General features: G+C 40.4%; 1 long non-coding RNA gene across 1 annotated transcript; it reads left to right on the top strand.

Annotated features, from left to right (window-relative positions):
- The first annotated feature begins 2,004 nt into the window (after positions 1 to 2,004).
- On the top strand, positions 2,005 to 12,888 carry LOC137479486 (uncharacterized). The gene is made up of 5 exons (XR_011002284.1): positions 2,005 to 2,089; positions 8,755 to 8,858; positions 10,668 to 10,718; positions 11,812 to 11,888; positions 12,458 to 12,888. It is a non-coding gene; the product is annotated as an uncharacterized lncRNA (long non-coding RNA).
- The last annotated feature ends 208 nt before the right edge of the window (positions 12,889 to 13,096 follow it).

Genomic DNA, 13,096 nt, shown 5'->3' with positions numbered 1-13,096 from the left:
AACAAAGATGTTAATTTAAAAAGAATTGTATAAGCCCAAATTTTAATTCAGTTTTGAAAGGAAACAGCCTTTTACTGTACACTTGAGCAGCTGAAGTCTCACCCTTGTTAGTTTCCCAAAAAGTGATGCTTATTGCTTACAAACTGAGCACTCAGAGCAGCTGTCCAGAGCCTGTGGCCCATACCTAAGCAGCCAGATAACTTAATAACAAGTGACAGCAAGTTCTTTTGTGCAGCTATGCTGCACTTGGCTAACTGCTCAGGATGTCCTGGAAGATGATGTCTAATGTCAACAACATTTGTCACTTGGTTCTTGTCTCAGACATGTGAAATTGGAAAGCCTGTTATGTCTGTCCTGAGTGCTCAGAAACTTCTTACTACTCTGGCATCTTTTCCCAGACAGTATTAATTCTCCAACTGAGTTACACAATGGCTTATACATGCTGAATCTATTTATGTGTTCATAATATAAGGATTGCCAGGGCTTATTTGCATTTGTGGTTTATAAAACCAGAACATGATTTCCTGAATGCGTGACAGTGCCCTATATTGTCTCCTGATATGCTCTGAAAACCAACCTCCTAATGACTTTTAGCCTATTCCTAAGGCTGCTTACATTATTGTAAAGTTGTTGAGTTACCTCTAACAGAGCCAGCAGCTCACTACTGATATTTCATTCCCTTGTGAGATGGTAAAGCAACTCTTTTTCTCAGCTGCATTAGTTGTCTCACTGCAAATAACTCGGTCCAGATTTACATAGGTGTTGGATGTCACAGCTGCATGTCCCAGTGGCAGCAAAAGGCACCTGGGAGTGCTCAGTGCCTGCTGAAAAATGACACTATTCAGATTTCAAATTTACCACTGCAAATTAGAGGAGTGGAGTATGAGGCAATGAAGGATGGGATTTATTTGCATTCTCCTGATTCCTGTGTGCTGGTGTGACTACTAAATATATTTTGAGATCCCCTGAGTCGTAGTGAGAATGTAATATTTTTTTTTTTGTCTTAACAAGGAAAGGAAGAAAATGATGGATGAAATTGGATGTCACAAATTTTATTTAAACACTCTGTCATTGATTTGCATTTTATTTCTTGGTCCAACTGGAGTAGGAAAATCCTGCTTTTTCAGCTCTCCAAGTTCTCCAGGAGTACCCCCTAAGGAGCTGATAAAACAAGTGTGACAACTCAAGATAAATAATTGCTCCTGGCTAATTGTTTCCAAACTACAGATGCAGTCACATAGTCAAAAATCCTCGTGGCCAGTTCATAGAACAGCTGTTTCATATAGAAATGCTGTGATTCATTTTGTATTCCTGTCCATTATGTGCTCTTGGTGAATTTAGTGCAATTATGTGTAGAAAAAGGTTATTAATTTTTTTGAGGAAGGCACTGTATGCTGCCATTTTCCAGTGCTGTATCTCTGTGCTGTATTATTCCTCTCTACAAAAAGCAGCCAGAAGGTGTGTCAGGAAGACATTATCTTCAAAAGCACATGAAAGGTGTCAGTCTGATTTTAACACAGTTTTGTGCAATTTTTATTTGTTTTCTGTCGCATTAACTGTTGATGGTCCTGTTTGGTAAAGATGCATGCTGATAGGAAGAAAGTCCAAATGGGAAACGGCAGGGTTTTCTAAAGAAAATTGCTTGTTAGAAATTTTGCTGGGCTGTTCCTTCTATTGCAACAAATAAACAAACTGCCATACCAATAGAAGAGATTCTACCCAAATTTAGCTCTCCACCCATGGGAATGGGTGTGGAATTGAAGCCACAGTGATCCTGTCTGTTAATTTTCCTGTGTGTTTGCTCTGTTATCTCACTTTCCTTCCTATAAAATGGGATATTAATCCTTCTTTCATTCAGAGAATTAGTTGGGTTTTGTGCAGTCCTTTGGTACTATTAATGAAGGATTTCTTCTGCAATTTAAGTCATCTCTCCCTCTTTGCACAGACAATCCTCACTACACCAGGAACCTTTCTTTGTAGAGTCAGATTTGCTGTTTTTCATTCGGAGCTGATGAATGTAAAACTGAGATTTTCCCTGAGAATCTGGAAGTGAAGCTGAAATAACTTAAGTGAAAAGTGAGCCAGCATGGTGAATTTTATATTCCTAAATTAGCACTGAAGACAAGGGGAAAACTTAAGAAGGAATTTCACAGGAAAGCCTCAGTTTGCTGGTGAGTAGGAAAATAAAGTATTCTTCACCCATGAGTCATGCTCACTCCCGGGGAGAAGAGATAGATGCTTATTGCTCTTGCCATTTACCCTCTAGCCAGCTGTCTGAAGAAGAGTCATGCACCTATAGCCACACGTTGAAAATATCTTCTCTGCTCTCTCGAGTTGTTATAATGGTTAGAACAGAGAAGAATTGTGAAGGACTTCATTATTCTTCCCATTTAATGTTGCAGGATGCCCTTTGGTGCTTCTGCTCTGCAGTACAGCAGAGTCATTCTGATTGATGCATACATCTGGTGGACACCAAAATAAGGCTACCATTACTAAGAAATACTGACTTTGAAGTCATGAATTACAAAAAGAAGAAAGAAAGCAGTAAGACCATTTTGAAAATATGAAGCAGCAATGCTTACTAATTTAGCAGATCGAGCACAGAAGGAGAACACCAAAAAGCAAATAACGCCCCCTTAAAGTATGGGACTCTAGTGCTGGCAAGCACCAGTTCAGTCTCATCTCCTATGGATACAGTTGGATGCAGCAGCAGGAGTGTTATTTTCTCCCTGCATGATACGAGTCACTTCCACAGGAGACAATATGCAATCCTAAGAGCTAAGTGCTAGGTGTTTCATATTTGCTCAATCTCTTGCTTTAAGTCATTGATTTCTTCACATTGAATCTCATCTCTGTTCCAGTTAGTGAGCCATTAAGTGAGGACTCTACTGTGTTGATGAAATAATAATTCTGTTTACAGAGTGCCTTCTCACCAAGGCTCTGTAGGTGTAGCACTACTGTCTGCTTAATTCACACTCTTTTAATAATTAAAGCTTTTCTGGCTAATGCCTTTGTGAAAAACTGAATTCTTGTGTGAGCTTCAACCAGAAGCAATTGCAGAGAGACTTCCTGGGTAGCAGTTCCTAGAAGGCTGCCCATTTGTTTGCTGCCAGAGCAGACTTTCCCCTAGAATGAGGAAAACATTTCCTTCTTTTGAGGAAGGCGCTCAGGCCTCGTACTCAAGCACATCAGCTGAGGAGAGTGCAGTTGTACTCCATTTCTGTCATACTTTTTTCCCATTAGGGATCACCATACTCTGAATACATAAGTTGCATGATAATTTTTCACCTTCTAAAAAGTTAAGATATGCGGAAATGATATTCATATTCCTCAAAGAGTAAATTGTGTTCTGTTAGAGGAAAAGACAAATTTTGGAAAAGTAAGGGCTAGCATGACTTGTTGCATCCAGCCCAATCCAGAACAGCAGGAGTTTACCCTCCCAGCTGAGGAGTTCCCTAGAAGGAAAAAAATCTTGTTCATATGTTTTTGGGCAATCACCTTCTGCAAAACTCCCTATATTTTATTTTTTTTTAATTCTCATGCATAATTAGGGAAAGAAGGAGACAGGGAGTGAGGTATGCTGGCTGTTAGATGATGTGCTGTCTCATTCCCTAACATCTGCACACTGCTGGCTTAAACGTGAGCAGCTCCTCACGTTCCACTTAAGATTCTATGGGGGCACTTGCAAAACCTCTCCAGAGCTTTACTTTCCTGGGCCACAAAAGCACATCTTTGTATGCTTGTTGAATCTAATCCAGGAGGGAACAAGATTTAGTTACAAAGGCAAAAATTTTGCTCTAACCTTAAGGGCTTGTGTCTCCTTTTTTTCCCCTTTTGTGGAAACTCATGAAGTTTTTGTAAAAAGAGACAGACATTAGGGCTCTGTACATACCTTGTGTGGGTGTAAAAATGACACACAAAAAGAAGGATGTACAGGATCACAGGTCAGAGTCCCAAAGTGGCATTATTTGTGGTTTGCATCTGTAGACTTGCTCTTGGGCTAATACTGGGTGATTAATTAGATGTAGTGGCTGGATATAGCTCTGAAGTGGCCATCTACAGGGGGATAGCTGAGAAACCCGCTATGAAACATGGTGACTCTCACCCCTGACTGACATGACTTCCCTTAACCTGTGGGAAGGGCTCCCAGAAGCTGAAGTTCTTGTAGCAAAATTTAGACTTCGGGTCACATTACTGCTTGTTTTTGAAGTATGCTTTGAACAGGAAGAAAGCCTAGCAGGGAGCAGATGATAGCCCATGTTGGCAGGAATGAATTAATTTGTTTCTTACACTTGTGTGAACATTGGCTTCAGGAAGCAGTGTCTGTTCCCACTGCTGTGGCATGTCCTTGGTGGCCATGGGGATCACTGACACACTCAATAGGTTCAGCTCATCAAGCTGAAACATCTTGAAAGTAGACAGCTTTTTTTTTTTTTTTAATGTTCTTGCATTTCTGTTCTCTCTCTCTCCTTATGTTTGGAGGGTGTCTGGCTAAGGGATGGTGCAGAGAGAGTAATTTCAATTTTCATTCTGTTGTCCCAAGCACTTTCTCTGAAGGCAATAGGCTGCAGTAGTGGATGAATAGTTCTGGTGGCATTAGCCCACCTGTGCACTGTTTCCTTAAAGCCACTGGGTGTCCTGGTGACTGGCTGCTGTCAGAGGGATGGAGCTGATGTAGGAAGGGTCACCAGACCCCCAGGAAAGGCTTTGGTTGAAAGCAAATGTCATCGGCCAAACTACACCCATGTGGCCCCATTGCTGGTGTGAAGGCAGGGGAGCAGCTAACACTTACAGTCTCCTCAAAAAATGCCTTTGAAAATATTTTCCTAAGATTTTTAATTTGCTTTTGTCACAAAAAGCAAGGCTAGAAGATAGTTTGAGAGCTCTTTAAGCTAAATCCTTTTGTGCCTTTCTTAGAGATGCAGGTAATTGCAGAGAGATTTGGGATCTGTCTCAGTCAGATCCTGCCCATTAAAAAATACATCTCAGTGTTGGATTTGACATGCAGTGTTGACATCCTTCTTTCTATAGTAAGTCAGATGATATGTTTAGCAGACAGCTACTTTGACAACTTTCCTTCTGAGAAGCTAAAGGAGGAAAGTACTGAAAATTTCCTGTAGCTTTTGACATTTTATGCGCTTGCTGGGCTAATCTTTGTAAAATCCTGATGTTGTGAGGTCATTTACTGATACCAGAGGCAAATGCATCTCCAGAGACTGCATTTCATTGCAGTTAGGGATGTCCTGCTAATAAAAAATATTGCCTTGCTTAGATTAAAGGGATCTTCTGAACTTTAATACCAAATCTGCAGGATCTTTCTAAACCTATCATTTCTTTTCATTAGAAAAATCACCTGCACAAATCTTTCAATAAATTATCAAATGAATACTGTTTTCTCTTCGCAGTTTAAATTATATCTTGAATGATTCCCTACACAGTTTTCTTTACTTTCTCCTTTCACTTTGCTGCACTGGGAACTACCTTCTGTATCTTGAATAGTTGAATAGCTAAATACCCATATTATGTGATAATGACTAACTCCACATACAGACCCTGAAGCCATTATGAAGAGTTCTTGAACAAGACTCGAGCTGCCTATGTGCTCATTCAGAATGAGATGAAAGACGAGAGTCTTTTAGAGAAAGTCAGTCTGGATTTCTCATTGTTTCACCTCCTGCATTAATAGGAAACACCTAGAGTGGGATCTCTACAGTTTTCTGGAGAGGTTTTTCTTTTGACTGGTTACTGTGAATATATTTTTTCAAAATAATTCTTTTCCATAGGGTATAAAATATCTAGTTTGTTTTCATTTGTATTGGTTTGAAGAACAATAGTGCATATACCATATTTTTACTTGAATATCTGAGGAGAGTGTTTTGCTTGCTTGCAGTTATAAAATATTTTTGGGACATGTACAATAAAGTGTCTATGTGTTTGGCAGATCCCAACCATGAATATTTTTAGTGTGTCTGACATCCGTGTCTCTGGTAGAAGATACCATCACTGTAACCTTTCTGAAGCTACAAGTAGGCAAAGAGGCTTCTTCTCACGAAATCAGCCATAATGAAAACTAATTATATATTAATGTACAGGGATTTCTTTTGTTAAATGGCCTGGTCATGTTTGCCCTCTAGTGGCAGTGAGTTTGCAGCTGATGGACCCCCGGAGGTGACCAAGAGGAGCAGAGAAACTAACTGATTTTATTTAACTCTGTTGCTTGTTTTGTGGTTCTATTTATCAGCCTCTACTGTGAGCATATAACTGTGCAGGGAAGGCTTCCTCTCACCTAGAGGTCAGGGTGAAGAGTGAGTAAACCTATTTCCTGCTGCTCCATTCCCTCTAGGGTAAAACCATAGAGGAGATCACCAAGTCTCTTACCTAGAAGGTAAGTGCAGCAGCAGCTGGTAGGAGCAGAGGGGGCTGCAGTTTGGTTTCATGAGGGTTTGCTAGAGGAATCTGTTCAGCTTGTTGAGACACACTTGGTTATGTAGTGCTTTCCTGACAGCCCTGCTTACTGACTAACAAGGGAAAAAGAAGCCCTATAAATAGCGCAATGCAGAATTCAGGCAAAGAGAAGAACTTAAAGTAGGAAAGATCTTTTCATATGAAGGAAATCTTCTGGAGAGGGAAGAGGGTAATGAAACCCAGTAGCTGTGAAATTGCTGTGTGATCACTAAGCAAGAAAAGCGCTTGGTTTGTCATTCAGAAAAATTATTGCAGTTTTCAGTCTTGAGACATTACAATAGTAAGGCAGATTCTGCCACATATTTTATTTCTCATATACTATTTTAAAAGATCTAGCAACATTTTTGCAGCAGAAGAAACTTTTTCCTTTCTTCCTTAAGTGCATATTGATGTGGAGGAAAACAGCATGGCTCATGTTTTCAGTGTTAGTGCAACTATAGAGGAAATGGTTGACATTTAAGGATGATGTAATGAGGAAATTACCAGGTATTTTCCTGAGGGGCTGACTCTGGGTGATCCCACTCCATCTGTATTCCTAAAACCTATGACTCAGGGCCACTGGGTTTTAAAAAGCACTATTTATTATGTCTTGATTGCCTTAGGTTGAAGTGCTTGTAGAACAGTGGAAGTGTAATGAGAGCCTTATTGGATGAGAGACTTTCTAAGCTAAAATATGAGTTTTGGCAGCTTGGCTAAACAAATACATTTCCAACTAGCAGTTGTGAAAATCTTACACTGTCTCCAGCCCAGAGGTTATGCAAATGTAAGCTGTTGTGGCACTGCTTGTCTCTTCTGCTCCATATGGAGCTGCAGTCAAAAGGGGACTTGATGACTGGAACAATGGTGAAGGGATGGACACAATTACAGGAAATAATTCTATTGCTGTTGTGGGGCCATTCAGGCATAGAGTCCTGATCACTGATTTCAGAACAAATCAGATGCATACATAGATAATTTAAAAACCTCCTTTAAAGTGAGACTTTTAAGGAGAAACAAGCTCAGGAAGAGCAAAAACTTACACATTTCAACTACTCTTTGGTACCATGCTGAAAACATGCAGCAGGTGAATGAAAGTGACATTCAAATGTTTGTACTATAAAGGAGTTACCCCTAGAATTGATAATATAAGCTGTATAAGAAATGAGAAATTCTTCTTAATTTTTTTTTTTATATTTAAATTGACATGATATAGAACCATACTGTACTCTGAGCTATGATTCTGCTTGGCCAGAACAGGATTTACTCTGTAAATGTTCGTTCATGTAAAGCTGCAGATTTGGTAGAACACAGAGCACAGAGCTTTGCCTGTGCGTATAACCTAAACCATGACCTTTAATTCAGCCAGTCTGTGCCTACTCATTAAAAGAAAGCTGAAATAGGATACCAAATGATGTGCAAAAATTTAGTGCTTTGAGCTTCAGATCCTTTGAGGAATATAAATGAAATAAATTCATCACAGCACTTCTGAAAAGCTCCTTGGTCTCCTGCCTGAGTGAAGAAGATGAGGCAGAGATCAGCCTGCAGGTGCTGCAGAAAGAACCCACTTCCCAGGGTGGTTTGGGGCTGTCACGCCGCGCCTTGCTCTGCACAGGGGGTACATCAGCATCCCAGAATTTCTCATGAGTGGAGCAATCCATTTTGTCGATCTTCCAGCTGGCCAAAAGGTGCGGGCGGTGCCAGCTTCCCTGTCTGCCTGGTGCTAACCAGCTGGCCCTGGGCATGCTTAGGAGCCTGCAGAGCCAAGCTGCAGGCAGGAGGCAGCGCAGGGGAGTTGGCTGTAGCTGGACTCGGAGTTGGCAACCTCACCCAGCCCGGGAGGCAGTGTAATCCGTATGGCTGCAGCTGGGGATCTGAGCACTTGGCAAAGGGGACAACCTGCCTGCCAGATTTATTTTGGTCTGTCAGGCAAGGTCACCAATTAATTCCTCTGGAGCATTTCAGTTTGGTTGCATTAGGATTTTCCAATGTGGAGCTGTAGTGTTGTAGAGATTGATGCCCAGCTTCACAGAGGGAAGAAAAAGACTTAGATACAGTGCACATGCTTATACTCAAGACTGAAATCCTTAATACTCTCTTCTATACCTTTAAATAGCTAAGTCTTTCACTGTCTAATTTTCACAAGCTGTAGAGCTCTCCAGCATCCTAAAAAACAGCCTTGCCTTTGCTCAGAATTGGTGGAAAATCTGCAGGACTCAACCCCTTCTCACATGTATGATATGAAAAGCATCACACAACTTGCTTTCCCCCTGTGATTATGCTTATACCTATTTTCATACACTGATTTAACAGGTTGAGCAATCATCAGAGATGTGAGCTTCCTTTCCTGGCCCACCCTCCTCTGCTGTGTTTCAGAATGGTCAATGCATGTGCCAAAACCTAGAAAGTGGTTTCAGGTACGGAAACACATTTCCAGGGAGCCCAGGCGCTGTGAAATGGGCTGTGCATAATGACATTGTCGGCATTTCCTACTGAAGTCTTGGTAGGTATCGGGCTGGAGGGAAAGATGCCTTAGATCCCACCTGAAGTGCTTTACTCTCCTTAATAAGGGAAGTGATTACATTGCTCTGGGATGAGCACTGTGCTCTGGCTCCAGACACAGGAAAGTCAGGCCTTGTAATCCAGAGACGGAATGCCAGAGGCCACGGGGGCACCATGACTCATGGTCTAGATCAAAAGGAAGTGGTGTTTTCCTCAAAGGTGAAACATTCCGAGATACTGATGTATCTCTGCGTTGAGTCTGCAGGAATGTAGGCAGGTTAATGCCACAGTGAGACAAGCACTTGTCTGCCAGTTCTAGTCTAGCCTGAGCCTGTGTTAATCTCTTATGCCCATAGTGAATCTAATCTATATGTCATCCCCTAAATCATGAATAGATCTTGAATAGTATTAGTTTTGTTTTGACCCAGAAGCAGGAATCTGAGTAGAATTCTAGTATGTTAGCTTATTCAGCCCAAATTATTGGCTCTGTTTTATTTTGCTGTAATTATCTTTTTTTATCAGCTGGCAAAAAACAAAGCATTAAAGCAGCTCTAATTAGAGTAAATTCTCAATCACATAAGAGACAGATATGACCACAGTTGCACTAGGCATTTAAATATTGTTTCCTATAATGTCTGTAAGGAATGTTGAGTTACTATTTCTTGTGAAGGTTAAGAAGATACATGGAAGAAACAAAGAAAAATGGAGATAAGTTTGGGGGAGCTAGTCACAACACTTAATGTGTTTATTACCTTTTACTCTGTTTTGAAATTAATTTCATTCCCAAGAAAATTTTAAGTCATTATTTAAAATGTCCTGAAGCTTCAGTATGAAAAGAAACTGTGATCATTTTTCCAAATGAAACAAAACAGAGATGTAGCAAAAGCCTGAGGATTATTATTTCAGCACCCTAGTTTAGCACTATACTTGTTATAGAGACCCTTGCAGAGTTTATGCAGGACTTGGGGTTTGATGGTGCAAGTCTCCAATTAGTATTTTTCTCCAAAGCACTCTCAATTTGCCTAAAGATCAAATGCATCAAATACGGCTTTTTAGTAAGAGGACCCAAGTATACTCGGGTTAGCTGCTACTGTAAAGATTTTGACTTAAGTATGCAGTTGGCAATTGCAGTAATCTAAAATAATCCATAGAGGTTTTGGATGTTCAGACTTGGATGTTCTGGGGTTTGAACTCCAACCTTGCTAAAAAACAGCATCACCTTTACAACTATGGTGTCACATATGCCCCTGACTCAGCCTGTTTGTGATCACAGATGAGTGAAAGGCTCTGCAGAAGGAGAGTCCAGAGAGGAGAGGGAGCAAGTTTGTAAAGCTCCAAAATCTTCAGCTCACTGATATTTTAACCTGGGCTACAATGTGAATTCTGAAGATGCCTGAACAGATGGGGCGCGGTGCACAGCTGTAGCACTGCCTGCTCTCCCAGGAACAGGGTGAGGGTGTGCTGAGGTGCCTGCATGTGTTCTGACCAGACCAGTGGATGCATAGATAGGGAGGGGAAACTAGGACTGCAGGAAGAGACAGGCTACAGATAATGAAGGGAAAGCTCTGTGGTCAGATCTGTCAATATACATAATTCCTGCTTATCAAACCCTATCTGAAAGGCAACTTAATAATATCAGGACATAGAAGTGTTGGCTGTGAATTACAGCTAAATGACCTGCAAGTGAAAAAAGGGGGATAACTAGATTTTCTCTGTACATTAAGCATTTTCAGGTACCAAAATAACAACCTTCTCACACTGATTCAGGATGAACTGTAAGTACTATTTTTGAACAGCTTTGGATTTTCTTAGTAAACTGTTCTTCCAGTACTGCTTACAGTATAATTATTGCCTATCCAGCAATACCAGAAATAAAAGTGTCTTATGCAATGTCTTTTTCCTCTGGGGACAATGTGAAATGGTATTCAGAATGGTACTAAACTGAAATGTACTTGCAGGAAAAAAAATCACATAGTAATCAAGTGTGGAGATAAGAGGGAAAAACACCCCACCCCAATCATTAAATGGAATTTATGTAAAACTACCTAGACTATATCAGACCTATAAAAAAACTTAAAGGTAAAACATTTAAACCGTTGTAACGAAATAAAAAAAAAAGCCAGTAGATGGCATGAGAGACCTTGAGATTGGACATAAAACTCAGATGGCCACTAATAGCTACTCCAGCAACCTTCTGAGCTGTCTCTGGTTTTAGCCCTAACTACTATATTTGCTAGATTCCTGAGGTTTCTTATTCATCAGCTGCACTTAGATCTGCACAGTACATTTATTTTTAGGGACAACTAAAGTTCATTTAATAACTCATTCAAACATGCTGAGTAAAAGCCTAGCTCTGTTGAGTTTAACCATTGGCTTCAGTGGGGTTATAACTGAATATGCTTTTTTTTTTTAAATGCTCACGCTGTGGAGCTGGCATTCCATTTCCAGGAAGGGTCTGGTATGAGTAGTTTTGTCTTTTCCTATCACACTGCAGCTCCTTTCTCTGGAGCAGAATGATCATGCTTTACTGAGAGTCACTGTGTAATTTAAAATTAGTGAACCAAAAAAGCCAGGTCTGACGGACAAAAGGTTTGTTGTCTTTGTCTGGGATACAAAAGGCTGTGTCTCCAACAGCCTTTTTGCCTATCTGTCTATAATAGCACCATCCAATTCTAGGCTTTTAGGAATAATCCACTAAGTTTTAACCAAAGCTGACCATGAACAAATTAAGTATATTGTTTTGATTTTTTCCAAATGTATAGTTATTTTACAGTTGGATGAATCGGAAAATGAAAACCTTCAACTTAGCAATAAAATATACTCATGTGGTTAGGAGATCTAGTGGAAAAATTTACTTTTTATTTCTAGAATCACTGAAGAACTTGCAAAAGACATATGGGACTATAAATTCATAAGCATTTCTGACTCCATCAAGTAGGTAAGTAGTCATATCTTTCTGATGCAGAAAATGAGACACAGAAGTCCCCAGCCTCATGCAAAACTACATTACAGAGCTGCAAGTGCAGGATTAGGACGCAAGCCTGGTTTATGCTTAGGTCTGCATCTTTTTTCTGACACTTAAAAAAACCCAAAACAATACTAGAGTATCCTAATTTCATGATTAAATTACTTGGTTACTGCAGTAAAGTCCAGAATTCATTAATACATATTATTGAGAAGCACTAGGAATGAAAAGTGGAATGCATAAAAGCTCAGCCTGTGTAGTACACATTTTAATACTCAGTTGGGTACATAGCTTTGGCTTGCTTTATAAGATAGGACAGGCATGATTTCCAAATGAGGTTTAAATCTGGACTGCAGATATTCTCCCAGATGGGTTGGAAATGTCTGTGTGGTGCATTTGAAATTCCAGAAGGGCTTTTTCACACTTGTACTGCTAATGTTCTTAATTCCTTTGGCAAAGTGAGCTGGTTCTAAGTCTTTTGCTTTGCTGTGCACACTACCAACCTCAGGCTTTTCTAACGTTCATTGCATTGTGATTTTACAGCTGCAGTGAAGCCTTTCAGGCGTCAAAGGCATTCAGCTATCTCAGCAAGAGGGCAGTAAAGAACAGGAGTTGGACAGAAAGGAAAGCTGCCCCTTCGAAGTGGAAATGAGAGCTGTGTCCCACCCATGCCCTGTGCAGACCAGAGAAAGGTCTGTGCCTGGGCTTTTGCAGCCACTGCTTTGCCCCAGGTTGAGCCTGCACCCCGGTCCAGGCTGCAGCACTGGTGGGGTGATGGTGAGTGAATTTCCTGACCCAGGGGGCAGAATTTCTTCTCTTACTAATGGCTCTTTGCTGTTACTAAATCCCTGTTTTAGTAGTTGAGCATGAAACTTCATTTTTCTTCTCTCCCTACTACCTTTGTCTTATCTGAAGTGGTTGACTGGCAAAAGTTTCTCTTTTGTAAACAAGCAGATTAAAGAGAGAGGTGCTGGATTAAAGATGACAGTCTGATCCTCTGAAAGTCAATGTCAAATCTCCCATAAGCCACAGTGAAAACAATACCAGCAAGAAAAGAACTCTCCAGGTGTAATACTAGTGTGATTTTTAAGGGAAAGTGGAATGCAAGATTCTTCATTTCCCCTCTTGTTTGAGGCTGTTTTGCAATCTAGCACTTCTGATGAGTTAGTAAAACACAGCTTTTGTACA

The sequence above is a fragment of the Anomalospiza imberbis genome, chromosome 9 (assembly GCF_031753505.1).
Source record: "Anomalospiza imberbis isolate Cuckoo-Finch-1a 21T00152 chromosome 9, ASM3175350v1, whole genome shotgun sequence".
In the NCBI taxonomy this organism is placed as follows: domain Eukaryota; kingdom Metazoa; phylum Chordata; class Aves; order Passeriformes; family Viduidae; genus Anomalospiza; species Anomalospiza imberbis.
The sequence above is the reverse complement of the archived record's forward strand: the minus strand, read 5'-3'. Positions and strand labels throughout refer to the sequence as shown.